Source organism: Protopterus annectens, chromosome 6.part0 (assembly GCF_019279795.1).
Source record: "Protopterus annectens isolate FY-2018-M chromosome 6.part0, PAN1.0, whole genome shotgun sequence".
In the NCBI taxonomy this organism is placed as follows: Eukaryota; Metazoa; Chordata; order Ceratodontiformes; family Protopteridae; genus Protopterus; species Protopterus annectens.
Genome location: NC_056737.1, coordinates 352,824,898 through 352,851,359, shown reverse-complemented (window position 1 = coordinate 352,851,359; position 26,462 = coordinate 352,824,898).

Here is a 26,462-nt window from a genome sequence, read left to right as displayed (position 1 = left end):
TTCTCCACTCTTCCTTATGAGGAATATATTCAAGGAAAGGTAGAACTCTTTTTTTAAACAGTTTTATTGATATTGATTATAATTAAAACAATCACATAGACATATATAAGATAAATTACATTATAGATTTACAAATTGATAACATATATTTAAAGCATGTAAATATGAATATATGAATAACAAAGCAAACAAACTAAAGTATGTACATAGACGTCCAGTATTTATACATTAATATACACTATAACCTTCCTTTTGCAACTTGTTCTCATGAATGACAAGGAAAGTCAATTACCTTTATACAAAATGATCATTTTTTTCTAACATATTTTGTAAGTTAACCCATAGATGATATTCATATGTCTTTCTAGATGTTCTAGAGGTTATGGTTCTTTCCTGTAAATGACTAACTTCTTTTATTGAATTAGTAAATTCAGAGAATGTAGGAGAATGTTTTGAAATCCAATTTTTTGTTATGATCTTCTTAGCCACTGCCAATATAGTTCATAGTAATGAATATTTGGTTTTCCTAACACATTGTGGAATAGGTGTATTAAATATGATTAATGATTTATTCAATATGAAGTTGACTGAAAAAAGTGCTTGTAAAAAGTAATTTACTTTATTCCAAAAGATATTTAAGGTTGGACAGTCAAAGAACATATGTGCCCAGTTAAAATCTACATTACAGTTGCATCTATTACAGATGTTCTGTTTTTATTAATTTTGTCCATTATTTGTGGTGTATAAAAGGATCTATTCATGAATATCCATGGGCCGGATTCACGAAGGCTTGCACGGAGTCTAAGAGTAGAGTAAGACTCCATGGAGCCAACATGTCCACCGAGCGATCCAGGAACAGCCGGTAGGGGCGTGCAACAGAGCTCCTTAAATGACTCTTACACGGACAGGGCTAGGATATGCAAATTACCTCAATTGCATGCAAAAGCTATGCAAATGAGGTAAATTTGCTATCCAGGAAACCCGAACCTGTCCAAATAAGAGTAGTGTTATTTGCAGAAATGTACTCCGTTGACAACTGAGTACGGTTCTGCAAATAGCAAAACGGAGCTGTGACAGCTCCAAAAAAAGGATGCATGCAGTTGAGGAAATATGCCAATGGCCAAAAATACAGCCACTGGCAATGTCCACCGATGCAAAATAAAAATAAAATATTTTTTTTTATCCCGATCGCTGATGTTTAAGCGTAGCGCAGCACCGTGCTGCACTGAAAAAAACAGAAAACCAATAATTAAAATCCACAAATGTGGATTTTATTGTAATGCATAATATACAATGCAAGGGAATGGCAGTCCGAAGACAACATGGCTACCGAATAGAGGTTGCTAAAGGAGGAAGCTCAGTCTAGGAGATGTAACCAAGCATTAGTAGGCAATCCTATGCAAATGAGGGTAAGGATAGTGAATCCCAAGTTTACATAGCAAAAGAGCACAGTCAGTGGAGTGTTGGAGTAGGATAAGGGGAGTATCAGAGTAGAAGATGTGACATCACGAGGGGGGTATGAATGAAAGAAGTGAAGCTCATTGGAGCAGAGTGGCATGTGTTTGCTCTCAGTTACTCATCACTGGAAGAGGTGTGTCAACAGGTACCCTAGCTAAAGGGACTAAATTGAAGGTGTATGCTGTGGATAACACCAAAGTTTCTTGTAGAAGTGCTTGCAACGTGTTTGCGCGCGGGTGCGCACCCGTACATCCGAGTAAGACTGTGTGCGTGTGTGTGCGTCTGTGTGCGCACGTTTAAGCCAGAGTAAGCATGTGTAAGGTCGTTTAAAGTTGTGTAAGCGTGTTTGCGCCTGTGTGCATGCATTTTAGCAAGAATAAGTCAGTTTTAGTCCATGTAGTCATGTGTGCACACGTATGAGCTGGTGTGCACGTGTTTGCGCTTGTGTGCACGGCACTGCCCCCCTGAGGAAACAGAAAGGGAAAAGGAAGCACAACAAATAGTAGGAAGTTAACCAGGGAGTACTAGCAGAGCTAGCAGGTGAAAACAATCAGAATCAGGCAATTACACAGGCAGTACACTAGCCCAGCCCAGCCCAGAACTTAAAACTCAGCAAACATCGTTCCACTATGTTTTTCTCAGAGACACTGCAACACTGCAGTAAGCTAATAGAATTGAAAACTGAAAAAGCTTTACTGAGACAAAGAAATGTTAGAGGCTGCCATTGCTGTTATAAGGCAACATATGCAACATGCTGAGGGTGGTGACAATGCGAATGCTGCTGAGCAACCCACAGTGAGGAGACGGAGAAGAGTGTACAGGCCCAGTGTAACCTACCAGTGGCTACATGAGCTGGAGATATTGGAGCGCTATAGAGTGGACAGAGACCTCATGCAGCAAATTGTTGAGCTGTGCAGGCCACGCCTCACACACAGAACCAACAGAGGGGAACCCATACCAGTGGAAACCAAGGTATGTGTTGGCCTAAGAATACTAGCAACAGGTACCTTCCAGAGACCAACTGGTGATATGATGGGGATTTCACAGGCATCAGCATCCAGGATACTGCACCAGTTCCTGAATGCCATGTCAGCACATGTTGGTGATCATGTATATTTCCCCAATTCCTGTGAGGTATTGGCCAGCAATATGCGTTTTTTCCAGCAAATAGCGGAATACCCTGAGGTAGTAGGTGCAATAGACTGTACACACATACGCATCAAAGCACCAGCTGGTGAGCGGGGTAGGGTCTACTATAACCGCAAGGGTTTCCCCTCCATCAACTGCCAGGTCATGTGTGATGCCCAGGGCATAATAATTAATGTGTGTGCTGGCTGCCCTAGAAGCTACCATGGTTCCCATATCTGGCATCTATCTAACACAGCTGTACCAGACATTTGCCAATGGGGACATCCCTCATGGTCACCTAGTGAGGGATGCTGGATATGCACTCGAGCTGTGGCTGATGACACCCATCTGAAATGCACACACACCTGAACAGGAATGCCATAATGAGGCACACGCACAAACACAAAATGTAATCGAGCATGTGTTTGGGCTGCTCAAGTCACTGTTCTATTGCCTGGACACATCTGATGGAGCCTTGCAGTACTCACCAACTACATGTACCCAAATAGTCATGGTATTTGCTATGCTACATAATATGATCCTGCTAAAACAGCTGCAGCAGGAGCAGCATAAGGCCAGGCCGAACAGCCCCCCCACCATTGCCAAGGCCATCACAGGCAGAGCATGACTCGGAGGAGGAACAACCTGATCCTGCCCCAGTAGGCAGAAGGAGGCATGCCCAGTATGCTTTGGCCTTGGCAAAGAGGCAATCCATAGCATATACACTGGCTCAGTAGGAACCCTGGAAAGGATACCTCTCTCTGGCTCACACATATAGTAAAATGGATGCCTAACCTGACACTACCCATCAACAAACATGTATAGGGACTGTAATATGTGCATCCGATATAGGCAGCCCTGCAGCACCACCTTAGGCATGATTGCCATGTGTTAAGCAATACAAAGCAGTGCTAAACAGCTTTCACCACTATTTAGTATATGTAAACAAAATTGCACACACTAAGTAGCACAACTTTGGGCAATGTTGAGCAATATTGGGCAGTGTTCAGCAATGTTGGTTAACGTTGAGCAATGTTGTTCAAGTTTGGTCAAAGTTAGGCATAGTTGAGCAAAAGCAGGTAAACATGGTCATATTTGCTTTACTGTTCCTTATGCAGTCTGGTCTGCCCAGTATGAAAATATGAAGCAGTGACAGTCCTCGAACACAGGATACTGTGCACTATAGTCATAGTACTGAACCACTAAACCATGACAGTATTTCAGTGGTCAGCCTGTATGAAGAAATGTTGATAAGTCTATGCAAGGTATCTCATGGAAACCCTGCAGGCACAGCATAATTCCTGTCGAGGTATGACACAAAGGTGAGCCCTGCACTAAGAATAGAACCTGATTTTCAACACACATATAGTATAAATGTTGATATTGGTCGTGTTCACACACATTAACAAATGTAGTGGACCTCAGACAGCAACATACTGAAAGTTCACACTGGGCATGCTCACACATGAATAAATGAGACAAATGTCAGGCAACAAAACACTTAAAGGATGAACTGGGCATGCTCTCACACTTAGGACATATCTGAGTACAGCAGTGGGCCACACATATCCGGCAGTTGCATGTGTTAACCCAGGAACCTCTCACTATTCACCAATCTGCCTTGTGCACACAGTTATATGACAACAGACACATATATAATATAGTGGAACCCTGTCATAATCAAATATGTTCTGCAGATACATAGGTTGTTCATAGAAAGTGGGAAAGCAAAGAAGAAACAAAACCTGCAATCAGTATCATCAATAAACAATGTGCATCCTGAACATTATCATAGGTACAGAGGTTGATACTAGGCTATCTGCCCTAGGGCATGTATAAGCATAGCCAGAGGGTGTTTGGCTTTCACAACCCTGTTAGATTAGTAGACTGTGCCTGTGAACAGTAGGTCACACAAGATAGCCCATTTATGTTTAGTTTATTGTGCTTCTGTCTAGCAGGGACCCAGAAGATATCCCAGGGGTAAACAAATGATCACCCATGCTCTTGTCAAGATGTCTCCTGTAGGTGGTCAGTGGGGGGCTCTGTGTATGCGGGACTGTGATCTCATCCCAGAGTAGGTGGAGCCTCTGGGATAGGAATCTGTCCCTCCAGCATGTTCTATTAATATCTGTGCTGAGGTTTAAGTCCCTGGAGCGTGTAGCTCTAAGGGATTCGGATATCCTGAGGTGGAGCATGTCCACTAATTCTGGTTTGGACATGGCTTTAAACAACAGGCACAGATTGCATCCAAGTAGGCAGTAAGTGACTGAGTAGAGCTGGTGTTACTTTAGCCAAACTGCACAGGGCATCTGTGTGAGTCCCTAGATCTACTTGGTGAGGTACTTTTGGGGCCATTACAGTTGCTGCAGGTGTTGGGTAAGGTACATCCCAAATGGGGCATTGTATCCAAGCATGGGTCTGATGAGTATAGGGGCACAATTACCTCACTATCTAGATGTGAAACCTTATGGGATAATGTGGGCTATATAGAAGGTCTGTCTAACCACTTTGGCAACGTGATTGTCAAAGGCGAGAGTACTAACCACTCGTGTCCCCAAATCCCTAATAATATCTACCGTACATAATGGATTACCACCTATGTGGTAATATGTGGGCATGTTGTTATTCCCAAAGGGGATGACTATGCATCTAATGGCATTTAGCTGTAGGCCATGGCTCTGGCACCAGTTATCCATCTCTGTGAGACCCTTTTTGAGGATGCTTGTGCCAGCTGGAGAGTTGACTATGGCACCCAGTTTGCAGTCATCTGCGAACATGGTCAGCCATATTCCTCCTGTGTTAGCCTGTACATCAGAGAAATATATACTGAACAAGAGAGGTCCCAGGACTGAGCCTTGTGGGATGCCACCTGTAACTGGTGTATAGTCAGACATGGCACCTGCAATACTGACCATGTGGGTGCTATCCCTGATCCAGTTAGCAATCCATCTTGTGACATATGTGTCGATATTGAAGCTGGTGAGCTTATGTATAGTGGCCGAGTGGGGTATTGTGTTGAAGTGTTTAACGAGGTCCAGGTAGGCTGTGTGGACAACCCTCTCTACGTCTATGGACCTGGTAACTGTTTAAAGAAGTTGAACAGGTTCAAGAGGCAAGATCTGCCCACAACAAAGCTGAATTGTGTAGGATCCAGTGTCTGTAGGTTCCCGATGTCTATGTGTATGAGTTCCATGATGATACGCTCCATAGCTTTGCAGACCAGACTAGTTAGGCCTATAGGGCAATATTGCCCGGGGTCCGTTGTGGCACCACCTCTGTGGAGTGGGACCACTGTTGCTGTACGCCATTCCTTGGGTACATATCCTGTAGTAACTGTGATATTGAACAGTGACTTAATGTGAGGGTTACGTTCGTCATGAAGCTCGTGTAAGACTCAGGCCGGGACACTGTCCAGTCCCATTGATGCTGTGTTGTCTACTTTGGAGAGGGCAGCACTCACCTGTTCATTTGTGATGTCAGGGAGGCTATACTCTGTTGGAATGGACATTTGCTCATCAGGGGGGATGGGGGGGGGACATTTGCACTGAACCTGTTTTCCAGGATGTTGGCAATGTCTGTGGGTTCAGTGTATGTTTTGTCATCATGCAGTAACTCACAGCATATCTGGGAGTTTCCACCCAGGTCCCTGACATAACTAAAGAAGGCTTTGTAATTGTCTTTAGTGTCTGGTGCAAGTTTCCGTTAGAAGCGGGCCTTAGATGAATTCATGAGTGATCGTAGCTTTTTGCTAGTACTGATCAGAGATGCCTTCCCTTCATGGGATTGTGCTCTATCATGTAGTAGCCTCCTCCTTTTGTTGTATAGCTTATTAATGGCCAAGGTCCACCAGACAGGTCCCCTGCTTTTGGAGGAGTGAGTCCTGTTGTTATTTGGGATAGCACGATCCATGCATTCCAGTAGGTGTCCTTAAAATGCGTTTGTAAAGGATTCAGTGGTCTGGGCCATAATTACTACTGTCCCAGTGTCTTTGAAGGATACCACCTTGGTTTGGAGAAGTGTGACGTTTGCTTTTGAGCAGTTCTTCACCATGATTACCTAGGATGGTGGTGGGGACGGGATATGGATGTCCAGTGAGATAAATGTATGGTCCGACCTAACCAATGAGAGGTATACCTCTGGTGTGGAACATAGAGTCCCCATGTTCGTGATGATCATGTCCAATATGTTTTCCCCTCTTGTGGGTGTGGTGACCAGTTGTGCCATAGCATTTGAGTTTATAAATTCTAGCAACTGTTGTGCGAGGGTGTTGGGGCTTGAGTAGTATTCCTAGTCAATGTTTGAGTAGTTGAAGTCACACAATATAATGGTGTTTGGAGATACCTTCATATTTCCAGTGTTCCCAGGAATTCCGAGTGGTGTTCCTGAGTGTGGGAGGGTGGTCTGTAGCAGGCTACAAACTGAAAGGAAGTTTTGCCCACTGTTAGTTGCACATGTATAGTCTCCGATGCTTCGTGCAGTGCTACTAACCTGGAGGTGTGTGTATCTGTGATGTATATGGATACTCCCCCTATTTTTGGTGGCCGGTGTGAGTCTTGTGGCCGAAAAGCATGGTATGAAGTATAGCCTGGTAGTGCTGGTGTGCTTTCGGGAGCCTGAACCAGGTGTCTGTTACTGCACAGATATCGACATTCTCCATACTGAGGAGAGTCCTGAGTGCGTGCATTTTGAGGGTTAGACATTTGGTGTTGAGCAGCATTACCCTTAGTTTCTTTTACCTTGTAAGGTGGGTTTGTCTTTTGAGCCTCGCTTAAAAAAGCCACTATGGGGGTGTCAAGAGCCTTAGCCACTATTCAAAAGTCTAGGGGTGACAGGTGCAAGCTGTCCATAGTGAATCTACCTGGCATGTCGAGCATGTCATCCCAGGCTGACAGACACTGGATCCCCTTTGAATGACACCAATATGTTAGCCAACTGTTAAAAGTGATCAGTTTGTCTGTATACTGTGACATCATTCTTGGTGAGGGTAAGATGCTACACAAGGTCAGGGTCATACTGGCCTGGGATACATGATCAGAGAACTCCTCTATGTCTCTTGTCATGTAGTCCAGGGAGGAACGTCTGAGGTTATTCACACCGGCATGGACAATGATGGAGCCATATGTGTACTTGCTTTGGAGTGACCTGAGTGCATGTGTTATGTGGGGTATCCTGGCACCCGACAGACAGCTCAAAGTGACCTTCTCCTTGTTCAGCCTGGTGAGTGAGATGTCAGTGTGTCTGACAATAAGAGTCACCTATTACAAGTGTACTAGGTGTGTTGTTTAGCCCTAAGGGCAGTGACTGTGTGGCACACTGACTTTGTGAACTATGTGATATGTGGGTATTGTTGTGGGGTAGCAGTTGTTTGGGTGTCTGCTTTGGATGTCTCTGCTGCTTAGGCAGAGTTTATTTAGAGCAACCAAGTATGTTTTTGTGTGTTAATGTATTTTGTTTGCTGTCGCTATAGGTCTATGTGAGACTGGATATGTGGTGTGTGTGTTTACTTTCACCACCTGATAGACTGTGCTAGTCATGGGTCGAGAGAGCTCAGCCTCCTGTTTGTCCATATAGTCGCATCTCTCACATATATCTGAGTTTGTTGGGAGGAAGAGAGGGTTGTCTGTGTACATATGGCAGTTGTAACATAGCATCAAAACTCCTATATTCACCAGCTGGACTGGAGAGTACACACGAAACTGACCTTTGGACATGCCAGGGTATTATGATGACATACTCTGTTGACTGATCACATAGGATCATAGGGTGTTAAGTGTGTAAAAGAGTATAACAAGGGTTTAGTGGTCAGGTTTGTTGGTGTTTTGGAAAGATTATCTGTGAAGCAGTCCAGACAGAACCATGACACCTCCTCCAGCTATGTCATAAATAGCAATGTACAGTCATATATGTCCTGAGTCAGGGCCAACTGTTCCTGACTGACAATGCCGACATCCTGTGAGACAGGCCAATATATACATACCCACCTCTCACTGACAAAAGGCCCTATCATCATATCAGGAGATATCGCATGTAGAATGGGTAAACAGCTCCTCCCAAAGAAGAAAACATGGCATCAATTGGATTACATTGTTTCCCTATATGTGTCATAAGTGAACTACAGAACAAACAGACCCTGCACCCGAACAGTCTGTTGATCCTCACCCTCTCTACAGGATCTGAAACTGTTGAATGTGTTACAGCAACATATGGCACACCCCACAAGTGTTGGTGCACAACACACCATGAGAACTATAGTCCTATAAGCCTATGAAGTCTGAACTGCAAGGCCATGGAGTCCATCATGATTGAAGTCATAAACAGAGCTATTGGAAGCCGACAAATACACAACCCTACCAACTGTGGTTTGTTCATGGGCAGATGTTGTTTCCCAAACCTGCCAGACTGTTTGCAAGGCGGCCCCCCCAGGACATACATCACTGAAAGGAGCTACACACGTCCCACATAGACTTTGAATAGCCCTTTATCAACATCCCAGACACATGTTGTATTCACAAAATCAACAATCTGTGCATAAATATGTATTGTCATATGAAGGAATGGCAATCTGTCCACAGATAGATCACACAAGCTAAGAATTGTGGAGTCCTGTTCATGCTGTAAACACCTACTGACCCACATGGTTCATTCCTGGAATTGCATAAAACAAAGTGCACACACATTACCACGTCCAGTCTGATGATGTCAGTATCCCACAAATACAGCAGTTGAAATGAAAATTCCCAGGAAAGCATATAGCGTGTCGTGTTAATGCGTATTTCTCTAGTATCATAACATAGTTAGGTAGGGGTTTGAATCCTGCAATTTCTGAGTGTGTGTGTGTGGGGGTTTATGTATGTGTGTCATTTCCTATGAGAGGAGTGGCCCTTTTGGAGACTGTGAAAACACATTAAAAGAGGTAAATTCCTCTTTGCCAGGTCTGATGATGTCAGTATCCTACAAATACAGCAGTGGAAATAAAAGCTCCCAGTAAAGCATATAGTGTGTCATGTAAATGCGTATCTCTTTAGTATCATAACATAGTTAGGTAGGGGTTTGAATCCTGCAATTTCTGAGTTTGTGTGTGGGGGGGGGTGTATTATTTCCTATGAGAAGAGTGGCCTATTTGGAGACTGTGAAAACACATTAAAAGAGGTACATTCCTCTTTGCCAGGTCTGATGATGTCAGTATCCCACAAATACAGCAGTGGAAATGAAAGCACCCAGTAAAGCATATAGCGTCATGTTAATGTGTATCTCTCTAATATCATAACATAGTTAGGTAGGGGTTTGAATCCTGCAATTGCTGAGTGTGTGTGTGTGTGACACTGTTGATCAACGTGTTGTGGGTTTTGCTTTTACTACTGTATGACATATCAGTAAAACAACAGTATGTGCATTGCATACTTCAGGTATCTGTGTGACAAATACACAAATGTACATGTGACCTCAATTGGTAACTGTGTGGCAAAGACATATATGTACATGTGACCTCAATCACTTCATAGGTGTGAAGCCTGCTTTCTGCACGAATACATCTGTTACCATTGACAGTTGGTGCTTCTGCTTCTCAGACCATAGGTCACATATGTATGTATGAGACAAGGCCAGCCACTGTAGTGATCTGTGCCCTAGGTCATCTGTGTCACACACACACATGACAGTTTCTATAGAATAGTGTGAGTGAGGGTTCATGTCTGGGGCATATTCCAGACATGTTCAAACACAACACAGTCTGTCAATAATGTGCATTCATTATAGGTGTACAACAACTCCGTGGATATGCATGCAGACACCTTACTGCTTATGGGATACACTGAGGAACATCAACATACCTTTGGGAATGTGAATATCAAAGGACAGATGACATCACATGTGGCTGCATGTACACGTCGGTATCCCTGCTACATGTTGGGGGCTACTACCAATGTGGTACTGTCAGGATACTATGTATAGTAAATGTAGATGACTATGCTATAGTTGGCTTATAGCTTCACAGCATGGGTTGTCCAACAGGAATCTGTCTGTATGATACCCTTGTGGAGGATAAGTGTCTAATCCGGAGAATGCATTGTAGGCCACTGTATGGATTACCAGATGTGGACAGACATATCCCTAGTGTGTCTGCTTGTACCTAGGATGGCCACATGCCAAACAGGAGTGGTCACGGGAATGTGTGCCGGTCAATACCACTGGTAACTGGTATAGTCTAGTACCGGAAGGATTCAAATGCTACTGTGTATCCTACAGCTGTGTGTCAGTTGTCAAGACATCATCTAACGATTGTTTAAAATCAGGCTGTGGAGGTTATGTACACTACCAGAATGCAAAACAATGACCGATATTAACAGTATCACCCACAGCATAGTGTCAAACCATGTCACACACACGTGTACCCAAGTTGTAACATATGTGCAGTAAAATGCATACTGGCCATCAATAGGAAATATGAAGTGTTAACACTGTGTAATACGGGGCATGTCATCCTTCACATGTATCCACCATGCACGTACATGCAGACAGTGCACCTCCATCATGTTCACAAATGTACACCTGCAAATCTGTACTGCACACATCACAAACATACTGTCCACTCACCAACACATGCTGCCAGTACTACAGAAATCAGCGAAGTGGCACATGGGCGGACAACCATGTTTGGAATTAACAGTGTTGTAAACAATACTACATTGATAATCATAGCTTTGATGCATCATGCCTGCTCAGATATACCTACAAGGATATCATTACACTTTACTGTTGACAACATGCTAACATTGCTACACTGCTATGAGGTCACCCTGTGCATCAGCACCATGTTAGCCTGTTCCTTCATCAATGTCACATATGACAGAAGGTGGCACAGTTTCATCATATGCACAGGGTGTGTTATTGGTTTGCCAGAGCCCGACAATGACCCATCCAATCAACATGTGTGTGTGTGTGTGTGTGTGTGTGTGTGTGTGTGTGTGTGTGTGTGTGTGTGTGTGTATGTGTGTGGGACAATAGTACAGTATGGATCAGTGATGGTGTAATGTGTGTGTGTGTGTGTGTGTGTGTGTGTGTGTGTGTGTGTGTGTGTGTGTGTGTGTGTGTGTGTTAGCCCTAGGTGTTGGGTTTATGTGTGTGTATCTGCATGCACACAGTTCCCCCTTGTGGCTGCCAAATACGGGAGGTTGTGGGACAGCCACAGACTGTACCTGCCAGGCTGGATTGATCACTGTCTCCGGCCATGGACACAGTACCTGTGCCTGGCAGGGGTGACACGGACAGTATCGGGTACTAAGCCAGACTGGGTACTATCGTCAGAGGCAGAGGGATGTCGACTGGACCCATGTCCCTGCTGGGACTGGCCAGAGCCACATGCATGTGGTTGTCTAGGATGGTCTACTGACAGCCCAGCCACAACATTGCTGGGGCTGGTACTGCCACTACGGGAGCGGCTGGGACTTGTGTGTCATCCGTGACGACTGCCAGCTGATGATGTTGCTGGCATATGTCCATGTCGATGTCTCAGACGTCCTGCACTGAACTGGCACATGGACATTACATTTCAGAGGACATCTAGTGTCTCCCCCCAACGTCTATCATTGACCTCGGTGTAATTACAGATGGCACTGGCAAGGTCATGGATACTGTCATTGATAGCGGTGTTATGAGCCCTCTGTGACCTTAGTCCCTGCCTGGTGTACTGTTCCATATGTGCCTGTGCCTGCATTACAGCCCAGAACAAATTTGAGGTTGTGAGACCTGTGGGGGCACGTCTGCCAGGGGCATTACGACCAGTGGTGCTCCCACGAGAACCCCTGGACATATGCCTATGTGGTACCGTTCCAGGTGTCTGGGCATGGCTGCTGTGTGGGGTTGCATGTGCCATAGATACCACACTATCCTGGTCAATGCCTACTGTATGCTGTTCCTCAGCTAAGGCCATTGGTGTTGAGGGATGTATTGGCAGTATGTATGTGCGCATAGATGGGGTGGAAAGCTGTGTACTGTCGATTGGCGGACCAACGACAGACCCTGTCAAACCTGCCTGTGCCACAACACATGTATCATCATGTCCACTATTTGTGGCAGTGACTTCAGGTTCCCTGCTGCACTCATCCAACAATACCTCAGCACCTGTGAGAGGGAGACAGGAAACACACTTTACCATTTGTACAGGATATTAGCACACATGCACACATGCACACATGCACACATGAACACATGAACACATGCACACATGCACACATGAACACATGAACACATGCACACATGAACACATGAACACATGAACACATGCACACATGAGCACATGAACACATGAGCACATGGACACATGAGCACATGCACACATGAGCACATGAACACATGAACACATGAGCACATGAACACATGCACACATGCACACATGGACACATGCACACATGAACACATACACACATGAACACATGCACACATGAGCATATGAACACATGAACACATGAGCACATGAACACATGAACGCATGAGCACATGAACACATGAGCACATGCACACATGCACACATGCACACATGCACACATGAACACATGCACATATGCACACATGAACACATGCACACATATACACTACTCAGTCAAGTTGACACACACACACACTGACACACACACACCAACAGCAATATGGAACATATTCATTAGTGGTTGATGGTGAAGTACAGTATTACATGCCAAAGAGTCCTATCACACATGTCAGCATGCAGGATATGTGTTGATCAACAGCATGCAGTGCGAGTGTGGAGAGTCCTTGTTGATAACAGTGTACATGTCATTGATGCATGTGTGTTGTTCAATGATTGGCCTCACCCTGGATCACAATGTGTACATGGACACAACATTGCAGTGCAAGTCTGAAACACTATCCAATGTCCTGTGCACCATCACTCATAGGTATACATAGCATGGCCGGATGCACACAACTGTCAGGTATATAGCAATGAATGCTATGTGCAGTACTGTAGTTACTGTAACTGGATGTAGTGTAGTACCATGAGCCATCATCAGGCAGCATCATGTGGTCACTCAAGGCCACTAATGTATATCACACTGGCAACTATCTTGCTGTACCTGACCTGCACCACTTTGGCTACATTAACCATTTCACAGCCAGTTGTTACATGGGTATGTAAGGTGTTCAATAGGGAGCATTGCCTAACATAAGTGTGTTGTGTGTTGAGGTATGTCACACCACCCCATGATAGGCCTCGACCCCTCAGGTATAGTATGTGTGCTGTGTTGATGACATTTGGGATACTGGAGTATGACCTTACAGCAGGTGTCTACATACACCATGTGTATCATATTAACACTTACTGCATATGACAAAGTGGTGTATGTTGTGTGCATGTGTATTGACTCCCTATATAATGTCCACTACAGTGTACCACAATTTTTTGGGATACTCTGTGTCTTGAATGTGTTTGAGGCAGCTACTCATGTTACTGGGATGTGCATAGTCCCACAGAGAACATGCAGAGCATGCACTATGTGTAGGTGTTTAACATGTGTATATAGCCTACAACTCTCCTATGACACGCACATGTTATATGCTATATTAAATGTAGAACACTCACCAGCATGGGTCTGCTGTCTTGCTGTCACACCAGAGGGACCTGCAAGGATATGAGACAGTTTGTCAGTGTCAATAACTATGGCATTGCTGCTGTGAGTTTGCAATTTTACAGTAGTACAAGAGGTGACAGTCACAGGCATACAGATTATGTCCCAAATTATCAGTATTGCATGACACCAGGCTCCACATCTTCTGAATACACAGTACACATCTGATAAATGTATGTTCTAACAATTGAGCTAACAGTAGTCTACAGATATGCCATGTTACCTGCACGCTCTGTATCAATGTACTGGGTGACTCTGGCCTCCATGATGACACAGGTCTGTTGTTCTAGTTGGCCAGGAGCCACCACACTGAGGAGCAGCTCTTCCACTCTGGTGAGGGGGGGGGATGTGTTGTTGCACCACCACCTGTGGCAAACTGTTGCCTGTGGCCATCGGAGGCATGCTGCCGGCCATGTCTGATTAAATCACTGCAGTGATGGCGCACCTGCTCATAAGTCCAGTTATGCATGCCTACATCATTCACCCGACGGACAACAGCCTGCCACAGTGCAGTGCGGCCATGCTGGTCCTGGCTGGTTCTGGAGAACAGCAGGTTGTGATGGTATATGAGGGCATCTGCAATGACTTCCTCCTCCTCAGGGGAATATGCGGGTTTCCTGTTGTGAGACATGTCCCTGAAAGAGAATAAAACAGTAATTGTGAGCAAGTCATGTGGCACACTTATTCTAAAGTACAGACATCAATGAAATGCCATATATAGCAAACTATTGGCTGTCAGTAGATACACACTTTTAATACCACACATGACTGCTCAGCCCACAACTGCCTGACAGTGCCTGGCACATACTATATACCAAACCATGTTCTGCACAGCAACAAAGTGAAACCAGTATGTAAGACTATACAATAGTACATGGCGCACTGTATGTGACACAATGCACCACCTAGCCACAGGAGGTGTATATGAAGCTAATGCATACAGACATTTGTCACCCATTGAAATGAATGTAAAGTACAGTTACAGTACTACCAGTACATCACACTACTTGTTGATAGCAAACACCTCAGTAACATATGTGTACATTCATCACTATAGGTGGCATACTGCTGTACTACACTATACATGTTGCTAGATATGCACTTATATCCTGTGACACACATACCACCTAGGCCATGTTACAGGCATACACACACACACACACACACACACACACACACACACACACACACACACACACACACACACACACACACACACCAGACATACCTACAAGACACAAAGGTATTGCAACCCAGATTAGTTTTACCTGTGTACCATAAAGTACTGTGTGCCAGTACCTACAAAACCTCATGCCTGGGGTATGTAATGTGTGAGGACTACAGGTAACAAACAAAACAGTGTTTCCAAGCAATGTGGATATAAACCATACTGTGCTGTTTAGGCCTACAGCTTCAGGTAGTACTACAGTTCATACGGGATTTGTATTCACTAGTGTTAACTATCAATAAACATACATGTACTGCTTTAGCCTACAATGGCACACTGCAGTCAACACCATGGGACTACGTCACACCGTATGCCATACTGGTTTTCCTGCCTAGCAATAGCATACGTATCTTTTGCTGGGTTTACAGCTACAACACTACATACCATGATATACACAGTTTCCCAGTAGGCTATCACACATATACACATCTTTGACACATTCGCCTACACATTCTCCATCACACACAGACAACCTCACATAGCAAGTAATGCAACAAGTACATGCGTGTGTGTATCGGGTCCTAGGTAGCTAATAGGCTATTATCCATAGGGCCTATGCAAGCCTAGACATATGGTACCCTGCCCTTCAACACCCATGTAATGTAGGTTCATGTGCCCCTGTCATGCAGAGCCACAGAGGTGATTCCCGGGTTGTGTTTCCTATCTCACATCCAATCATCATGATTATTCATGGCAACTGCTAATGAGGACCTTCATTTGCTATTGATAGGTAGTTAGTTCCGGAGTATGGTATATGTCTGAGATGATAATGTACCACTCCAGCATGTTCTGCTTTTTGACGTTACAAGGTTTAGATCAGTACAGTGTGTAGCTTGTATGGAGTTTCATCTGTTTATATGGAGCATGTCCAACACCTGTGGGTTTGGCATAGGTCTGTGTGTTAGGCAGAGGTAGCCTCTGTGTAGGCGGTATGCGACACAGTGTAGCTGCGGTTTTGTAAGACAGTCTGCATAGGGCATCTGTTTGTGTCTGGTAATACTCTTTGTGAGGTATGTGTCTAGTGTCTACAGTTGCTGTGGATGTCTTCTGAGGTACATACCAACAGGGCCATTGTACTGTATGATGGGTGTTATGACTGATGAGTAGAGTGGAACATTGACCTCTTTTTCCATGGATGACACACCTTTTCTGATGACATGTGGACCGTACTCATTTTACATGACTAGTGTGGCACTGTGATTATCAAAACAGACTCCACTGTCCACCTGTGTCCCGTAGTCTCTTATCACACTTTTGGTATTTAGTAGACTACCACCTATGTGGTAGTTCATGGGTACAGGGTTTCTAACAAAAGGGATGGCAATGCATGTACAACATTGAGCTTGAGCGTACATATGAACATCCATTGGTGTACATATAGATATACATGTAGGAACATATACAGTCCACCTTTCATGGTGGGAATATCAATTATGCAAAGGGTGAGAGGGATGCAGTTATGTAATGATATTGCACAGTCTTGTGCAATGCATGGAAGGTATTCTCAGCCCATGTATCTTTAGCAGGACCCCCTATCTGGATGACTACAAACCTAACAAATCATACCCATGGCGTTTAAACACCACATGTCATATGCCAGCACTGTATGCTGTCTTGTTTGACATACACTACAACCTACATTTGAATATGCACATAACAACCTACACCAACATATAAATGTCCACCCTTCACAAACAGTTGCAGTATGTCCCTTGCTCTATGCACATGTTTAGATGTTAATATATCAGACACATATATATCTCTCCATATGTGTGTGCTATACACACACAGGGTCCACACTGTTGTAAGTCCATGCACCTCATAGATGACCTGTTGGGCGTTGCTACAACATGGACAGTTGTCACATGTGTGCATACAGTAATAGTACAGGCAGTATATAGCTGCAAATGCTACATTACTATACTAGCCTGGTAAAGCAGTTGCCATTGCTAAGCTACACATTATGGGACTATCATGCATGTCTTACTCTGTCACATCCAAGTTTATATAGGTGTTTGCACTACTCCCCAAAACTGCCTTTATACTCAGTACTGTACAGACCATAGATAACATGTTCAGATGTTTGACATATAATGCTGAACTACATATGTCACAGTTATGTCCCACTTCATACAGCTACACACTAATTTCTCCATGGCAGTAGTTATGCATGGCATCAGTGCATACATACCTACTGCTGCCACATATGCATGTTTCCGAGTATGTAGAGTACTATTCATAAACATCTACTACTTGCTGGTAACTACAAATCTGTTACATACCTGTTTGTCTGTGTATGCTTTAACAATTTTTTTTTTTTAAGTATAGTTTTTTACTTAAGTTATTTTTTTTTTTGGTTAGTTCTACAGTTGCTGAAACGTGCAATATAATGATTGCATGTGGGGATAGCAAGTACAATCTGCTTTTATAGGTATCTGCGCATGAGCATGTGATGCCCTCTGCACCAGTTGGTGCCCAGCATTTGGTAAATGCATACAGCCTGCTGTGTGGTAATTGCAGTACTCACTGTCATAGCAACCCAGTGCTATAGATTGCTAAGGTATGTAGGCATAGCCCTTTCAGATTTCCAGGGTGGGGCCCATGCTTGTTTGCTGTGGACACTGTTGTGTAAGTCAGAAGGTTGGTATACATCTTATTAATGAAGCTAGAGGTGTAGACACTGATGTACATGTTGTACTCAGACCTGACTGTTGCTACTTCCAGTACAGAACTATCAGTGTAGAATTTAACTCACCCCTACAAATGCTTACACAACATTTATGTGACTATGTAGTTTCTTTTGTACTCATATAATTAACTGCCATACAAATGTAATTATTGAGAAGTATTCTTTTGGCACATGAACTGTTTGTGAACTGTTATACTGTGAATATTAATGTACTCACTTCTGCAGGGTTTGTGTTTTTTATTGTTGGCGTTAGCACAGGGTTCTCAGGACAACTGGACAATTCCAGTACTGAGTATGCTAACCTACACCCTTGGTAGATCCTAAACACACAAGTATATTTTAATTGTGGGGGGGGGGTGCTTACATACAGAGAGCATTATGTATTATTGTGTGAATATTATCTTACTGGACTTAAAGGATTGGTGTGTACCTGTTAGTTTATCAAGGCAGGTGGTCTGTCTGCATAGTTGCTAACTGTGAACCTATCCAGATGGTAGCCAGAAGTTACACTGTTATTCTTTGTCTGTGCAACTCACAGGTGTTTTCAGGACTGGTACAATGACATTGTTACAGTCAGTTGGTACTAGTACATGGCTAGATCCTTTGGTATTTCTGTGTTGTACTCCTACATAAGGGTATGCTTGTGGTAGTCCGCACAAAGCTGTTTGCAGAGTGTGTAACAGCAGATGAGCTGATATGCCTGTGTGTTTGTGCCTCTGCCAGGCCTATGAAACACTCACATACATATTTGTTTGGAGTCAGGGATAGGTAGTTAAATGTGAGGTACACCTTCCAACTAAGAGAGACAGTGAGTGAAGCAGTGCATGTGGATTTGTACTCTTTTTATGAAGTACAAGCGATATCTACTGTTATTATTGTGATTATTCATTGTGTAATACAACACCTCTCTGACTGATGTCAGTACTTTTCAGAGGGATTCAGAGGGACACAGCTAAAATATGTTTCACAATGAGGAAGTATGGCCTCTGTCCTAATCAGATATGCCAGTGTTTGCCCTGCTATGATACTGTGTGTGGGCTGTAAAGTGCCTCAATAACATTATTTGCTGCTAGTATGGCTGCTTCTCTTATCACAGTCATGTAATGCAATTCCACAACAATTGCTGGTAAAGATCCACAGAACAAGCTATGTGTTATGGCCTTCCTATTTTTCCTTTACATTCACTCATTGATTTGCATGATATATTTATTTCAGCAGCAAGTTATTGTATACCTGCTGTGGCTTAGTGCTACTTCATGCAGTCAAGTGTGTCCAAGGTCTGGGGTTCGAGACTGACAGAGGTGTTTTATTTTGCTGCTGAACAGAACAAGGGCTCTGACATACAGAGTGATTAAGGCAATTTTAAGCAGTTGTAAGCGGGTTTGCATGAGTTTGTGCGATGCTTAGCGATGCTAAGCTTAGCGCACACATGTGCACACTCTCTCAAACTTGCAAACTACTGCTTAAAAGTGCTTACTCCCGCTAACCCCCACACTAATTTCTTTTAAAGAAAAGAAAATGGGGAGACAGGAAAGTGGTGAAAAAGGGGGCACAAAAAGAGAAAGACAGTAGGGAAACCTGGTCGGGATGTGCAGGATGGGTGTAGGGAAGGTTCATAGCTGCCCATTTCTTTACCAGCAACAGCTGTGCATATGTTGCAAATTTGGAGTGAAATTAGAAACCTTCCACCACTGAGAGAGGGGTGAGGACAACAAAGTATGTTGTACTGCCAATTATAAATATCAGTTTACATGTCCAGCAGATGTGTGCGAAATGGGCAGCTATGTATAGGGGTGTGATTTTTTTGTGGGTACAGATTGCCCTTTTTTTTTTTTTTCAGGTGAGAGTGGGATGTGAGGTAGAGGAAGTAGGTATATTTGGGGAGGTAGGTTGGGGAGGAAAACAGACAAGACAAACAAGATGTATACAGGGGCGGTGTATGACACATGGGGTGGGTGAACACAATTGACTGGGACGGATGTTTGGAAATTGCAAGCACATGAGCCCACAGATGGTAACAGTGGGACTGAGATCCCCACCCATGGGCAGTCACCACTGAACCTTCACAGACCCGAGGGTCGCTGTGCTGGGGGCTGTGTAGGAGGGGCAGGCTCACCCTTGAGTTACGCCACTCTCGCCTCGAGCTGATGTAGGGGATCAGAGACTAAATGCTGAATCTCCCTACGCACCACAACCTGGACCCTTCAGATGGTGACAGGTTGCCCTTTTCTGCCCACGCTTGCAAGGGGGAACGAGCCCCATCCCCTGCAGCACTTCCACCCGAAGGTGGCACAGAACCAATGGAGGAGGGTAGCCTGGGCTGGGCACCAGACCTACTGGTGCCAGGTGCAATCGCCAGCTGAGGAGGGACAGGTGTGTCTGCTGGGACTGGCCTTCCCATACGTTCTGTGATTAGGTGTGTTTAATTACAACATAGACAACAGCATTCAAAATTAGCTGTAACAGCATGCAGTAATATTCCCATTAACCCAACACACCAGGGTTACAACATTTGAACAGCAAGCATAACATGCATATATTGAACAACAGTGGACATTCCAGCAGCTTGCAGGGATGATTGGTGGCAATAGGCCACCAAGATTGTGGTGTTTGAACAGGGCACATGCATCAAAGTAAATGTGGAAATGTGTTATAGAACAATAGGACATATGTCCCAACAAATGTTTTGAGATTAGACATACCCACTGAGGTGTGGAATTGCATTGTTTATGCACATGGAGTAGGGTGTAAAAAGAAACATCCATTAACATCTTATTAGTACTTTTACTCTACACTACATTCCTATTGACTGCAGGTGTATATCCCCTACATGTATTATTACACTAGGCAACATGCATTAGATTGTGTAATGGGTTTGGCTAGTTCATTATATACCTGACCTATATCTGACATACTAACTGTCCAAGATGCAGATGTTACTGCTACATAGTTGTATTTTATTTTTATATTTATGTATCTACATATCTGGATGTGTTCACGTGACATTTTCACTTAATTTTCTACAGAACCCTACATTTCATGTAGCTCACTCACATTTCTGGGGAACACCTTGACAAGCTACTCGTGTGCCAGATTTACCTATGCATGACAGCCATTTACCAACTGTTGAGGACTGTTATATGCTTCACAGCTACTGGCACTTCCTTCATCCACTTTATATGGGACTGCACAACTGTGGGTTGACAGCACTTAATACAACAGTACTATTTATTTAATGCAAGGGTGCAACAACATTTCAAAGTAAGTGACACAGACACACTCCAAGTATTATATGTTTATTAATTACATTAAACACTCTTTTCTACAGGCTCTCTCCTTTATTTGATATTACAGTGCATACAGAGGACCTATTCAGGACATATTATACCTTTATTGATAGATTACAACACTCTTTTTCAGGCTCGCTCACTTATTTTATATGACAGTACATGCAGAGATAGTATTCCAGACTTATTTTACCTTTATTAATGGGTTACTACACTCTATTCCTGGCTCTCTCACTTATGTTATATAACAGTACATGCAGAGAATTTATTCAGGGCATTTTATAGCTGTATTATTGGGCTACAACACTTTTTTCATGCTCTCTCACATATATTATATAACAATACATGCAGTATAATTACTAACCTGCCTGGTGGCGCAGCCTTAGCAGCCTATCTGCATAGGCTTGCTGATTTGCAGCAAGGACACCTGCAGCTGTGAAGTAAATGAAGGGATATTGAGACATACCTATCCATTATTTAGACTATATTAGCATGTCTTACATACTGCATTCCATGGCTACCTACGTAGTAATGGTGCATCTTGCATATGATGGGCCTCCTGGATCCATTGGTTCAGTAGGTCCTGCTTCCATCTCTTCAGGTCTACATGGTGGTGATGGACCTGCTCACCAGTCCGAGGTATGCCTGTGGCACTGGTGAGTTCATGAGCCAACCGGTTCCAAGCCTCTGCCTATACTCCATCCCTTGGAACTGGCCCTGCAGGAGTCAAGACTCATGATGATTGACTAGGAGCCAAACCATGTATTTTGACTCCTCGATGCCCCAGCGTTGCGCTCGAAAGCGAGTACCCTCTCCAGTACCAGACATTCTAACTGCAGATGGGAGCTACAATCAGTTATGGTGAGTATTCCCACTTATGAAGCTTAAATATGCCGCATTTCCCACACTTTTTGATGATTGGTCATTTTTGAAAAATCTCGGCTGACTGCAGACCTGCTTAGCAATGGTTATTCTACCATTTATAAGTATATATATGTTAACAGTGGATATTTATCCTAAGCTGTTGTGGTTTAGAGGTTCAGTACTTTGATTATGGTGCACAGTGTCCCAGGTTCGAACCTTATCATTGCTTTATTTTACTACTGTCCACACAGGTTAGGGGGTGTGGCTGTGTTTAAGCAACTTTGCTCTGTGTTGCTCCACGTTGCCCGACGGTGCGCTGGTTGGTGCGGCGCGCACCTCCGCGCAAACCAATTGCGCTGGGTAAAGGCTATTTAGCTATGGGCAACTACATTGCGCTGGGTAAAGCGCTGCTTAACTACGGGCAACTATATTGCACTGGGTAAAGCTCTGCTTAACTACGGGCAATTATATTGCACTGGGTAAAATGTTGCTTAACTGCGGGCAATTGTATGTCAGGTTCCTTTATCAATATACATTTTGTTCACTGATACATAGGCCATTTCAATGCTTTTTAGTAAAAGTTTAATCATATATGTCAGGAATTATTTCAGATACTAATTTTGAACATAAATAGGAAGGGGAGTGGTGGGACTCGAACCATGAATGCCTCTTCTTTGTGCAAATGCTCTACCACTACGCTATTACTATTTGGCGTAATTTGCATAAACATTCCTTATTATGCTCTTCCATGTCGAGATTGCTAACTGCAGCTAAGCAATGGGCACACCCGTGCACACACGCGCAAATACGGGCAGCTATATCGAGAATTAGAAAAAAAAATTAATGTTTTACTTTTTATAACTATGCTGGGGGTTTACAATGTCAGGGAGTGTGGTGTTGGGTACATGGACATTTGAGCGGACTCGCTCTTGTGTGTTGACATTTTGCATTTCAGACACTTGCAGGGGTGTGGACCTTTAGACTGCTCGGCAGTTGGACACGCCCCCTGCTTTCCTGCATGGTCCGTGTTAGACTTGAGGTAGAGTCAGCATGCCCTCATGAATATTCATGGCACGCTGATGTCATACCATTCAACTGCAGCCTCCGAGTAAGACTTATTTAGTCTTACACAGAGGATTTGTGAATCCAGGGGATTGTATTTTAAAGGTGATTTTGACCAGGCTGTTTTAAGAATTGTCTTTATTTGAAGATGATAGGAATTTTACTATGACAGATCTAGGTTGTTTCCTGTTGGTACTGTTTCCTGATGTGAGAGACTGATGTGCTCTCTCTATACCGAAAAATAAAGCCTCTGGTAAATCTAGAAATTTTGGCAGCCATGAGTTAAGGAAACTTGACATATTGTTTCCTTCTATATTTTCCTGAAGATCAAAAATCCTTATATTATTCCGACATGATCTATTCTCTAGATCATCCAGTTTATGTTGCAATGAAGTATTTTGTTTAAGCAAAAATTCTATGTTGTTTTCATTTTCCAGCAATCTTCCATCAAAGTCTGTTAATGATTCCTCAATACTAGTAGTAATTTGAATGTTTTGCTGTTTTAGATCCTCATGAAGCATATCCATCTGCTTGGTAGTTTTTTCTTTAAAGTTGTCTATTTTACAGTCAATTATATCAATCTTAGTTGTGAGGTCTTGAATAATTGTTATTAAAGTCTGTAGTTCCTTTTTTATACTGGAATCCTGGTTGTTTGCCTTAGTATAACTCATGTTGAAAATCTCCCAGAAGTGAAGTATTTGTTCAGATGAAGGTTTTGACTGGAAATTATAACCAATTTTGATTTATAAGTAGATATTCCTGAAGAGAATGTTGAATACTATCACATTCTGCAAAAATAAATCAACTTTTTCTTGATATGAAGCAAATTTCCAGTGAAGATATATTTTCCTTAGTGGTGCTTGTGAAATCTGCTGCTACACCATGACCATGCTAGTCACGCCCAAAGGTAGAACTTTTTGAAAGCCTATTAATATAAATTAGAGAACATATATAAGCCTCAGAGATTCTTAACAAAATAGAGGATATGCAGAATACCTATACAAAGGTATTATGCATGAGACAAATACAATTCCTTGGATATAAAGTAAAAGTATTATTGAAGAACAATTCTGTTAACTTCTAGGAAAATTAGCCATATTTTGTGATTCTGCATAACATATTACTGGAAGACAGAGTTAATTTTGAAACAACATACACTGTTTCTAACTTTTCACAAAAAGACGTAAGAGGTAATTTGTTAAAGCCTACAAGAATTAATTTTTCATGTAGGCACAGTGGCAGAGCTTACATGGAAGTAAGCAGCTATATGATCCAGTAAACTGAGTTGAGGGGCATGTGAGATTGTGCGAACACTCAAGTGTCCATGGCATGCAAATCATCTCATAAGCAGGTGAACTGCATGCTAATGAGAGTGCAGGAGTGATCCAGCAAGCAGATAGGTAGTTCTGCAGACTCTATGTGGGTGCCCGAAGTGTACACAAATAATTTCCATGTGCATGAAATTAAAAATTGAACAGGGGCTGTAAAAGGCAAGTTAGAATGTCAGAAATAGCATAGCAGGCACAGATATGTGCAAACCTATGCCCTGTGTGTCCAAAGAGTAATGGAAAATATATTAAAATAATTATTTTTTTTAATACCCATATTATGTTTGCATGGCATGCAGCAGTGCACAAACATGCCATTATGCAAAAAAAATATATATATACTGAAAAGTGTAAAAACAAAAAAAAAATATGTGACAATAAGGCATTATAGGGTCTTGCATAGAGTATCTACAGTGGTAGATGTCTGTGGTTGTTAAGGCGGCAAATACTGGAATAGTGTAGCTTCCAGGTTATGTACACGGATCTGTATGCAAATGAGTTAGGGCTACTGAATAGCAAAAATGGGTATACATGCCCACAGATTACATCTGTGTTGTCCCAGGACCATGTTGTTGTCCACATTAGAGGTAGCTGTCATCAAAACGGAGTGTTGCTCTATTTCTTTAAGCACATTGGAGCACAGCATCACTTATTTGAGTGCCGCACAGCTGACCTGAGCTGGGGGTGTGTCTCCAGTGCTACTAAGCTTTGTTCAGCTTCGGAGCATGTGTTTAAGCTGGTTTGAGCATATTTGCATGGCATGCCACTGTACTGAGTCTGCCCATTTATAGGGGTGTGTCTATTGACTGCTGAGTATTGTTTATACCTGCAGTGCAGGTTTGTGCTCTGCAAGGAAGGCTGTCAAACAAAAAAAGAAAAAGAAAAAAGAAATTGGCTGAGAAAGCCAATCATATATAAATTACTGATGATGCCTGTTCCACCTAAACTGGGCCATTCCAACCCGTCAATAATGTACTTGGCAGGTGGAATCATAGTTTGCCAAACACACATGCTGCATACACCCTACAATCTGATTTTCCACTCATACTTTGCACCATTGGAGTACAGACGTGGGAATATTATCCGAGATAATGCTAGGGGCTGCTGCAGCTCTGCTACATCTGTATGTGCTAGATGCTGAGGTCAGTGCTGATGCTGCTGCTGCTGACAATAGGCTGAGACTGATAAGGAGGAGAGTGTTCAGGCCCAGGGTAACCTTCCAGGAGCTACATGAGCTGTAGATTGTTGAGCTCTACAGGGTGGACAGAGACATACTACAAGAACTCACCGAGCTCTGCCAATCTCATCTCAGACCCAGACGCGACAGAGGGGAACCCATCTCAGTCGAAACAAAGGCATGTATAGCCCTTAGGATACTACCTACAGGTACTTTTCAAAGACCAACTGGGGACATGATGGGGGTCTCACAGGCATCAGCATCCAGGATACTCCATCATTTCCTGGATGCCACACACATACCCATGAGCACATTTATTTACCCCACACCCCTGAGGAGAGGGCCAGCAGTATGCATCTCTTCTACCATGTAGCACACAACCCTGTGGTACTGGATGCCATAGACTGCACACATGTCCACATCGAAGCATCACCCAGTGAGGAGGGTAGGGTCACCATCAACCACAAGGGAGTATCACTCCATCAACTGCCAGAACATGCGCAATTCCCAGGGCATTATCATGAATGTTTGTGCTGGCAGTGCTGGCAATTATCATGACTCCCACATGTGGCACCCATCACAGCTGTACCAGATATTTTCCA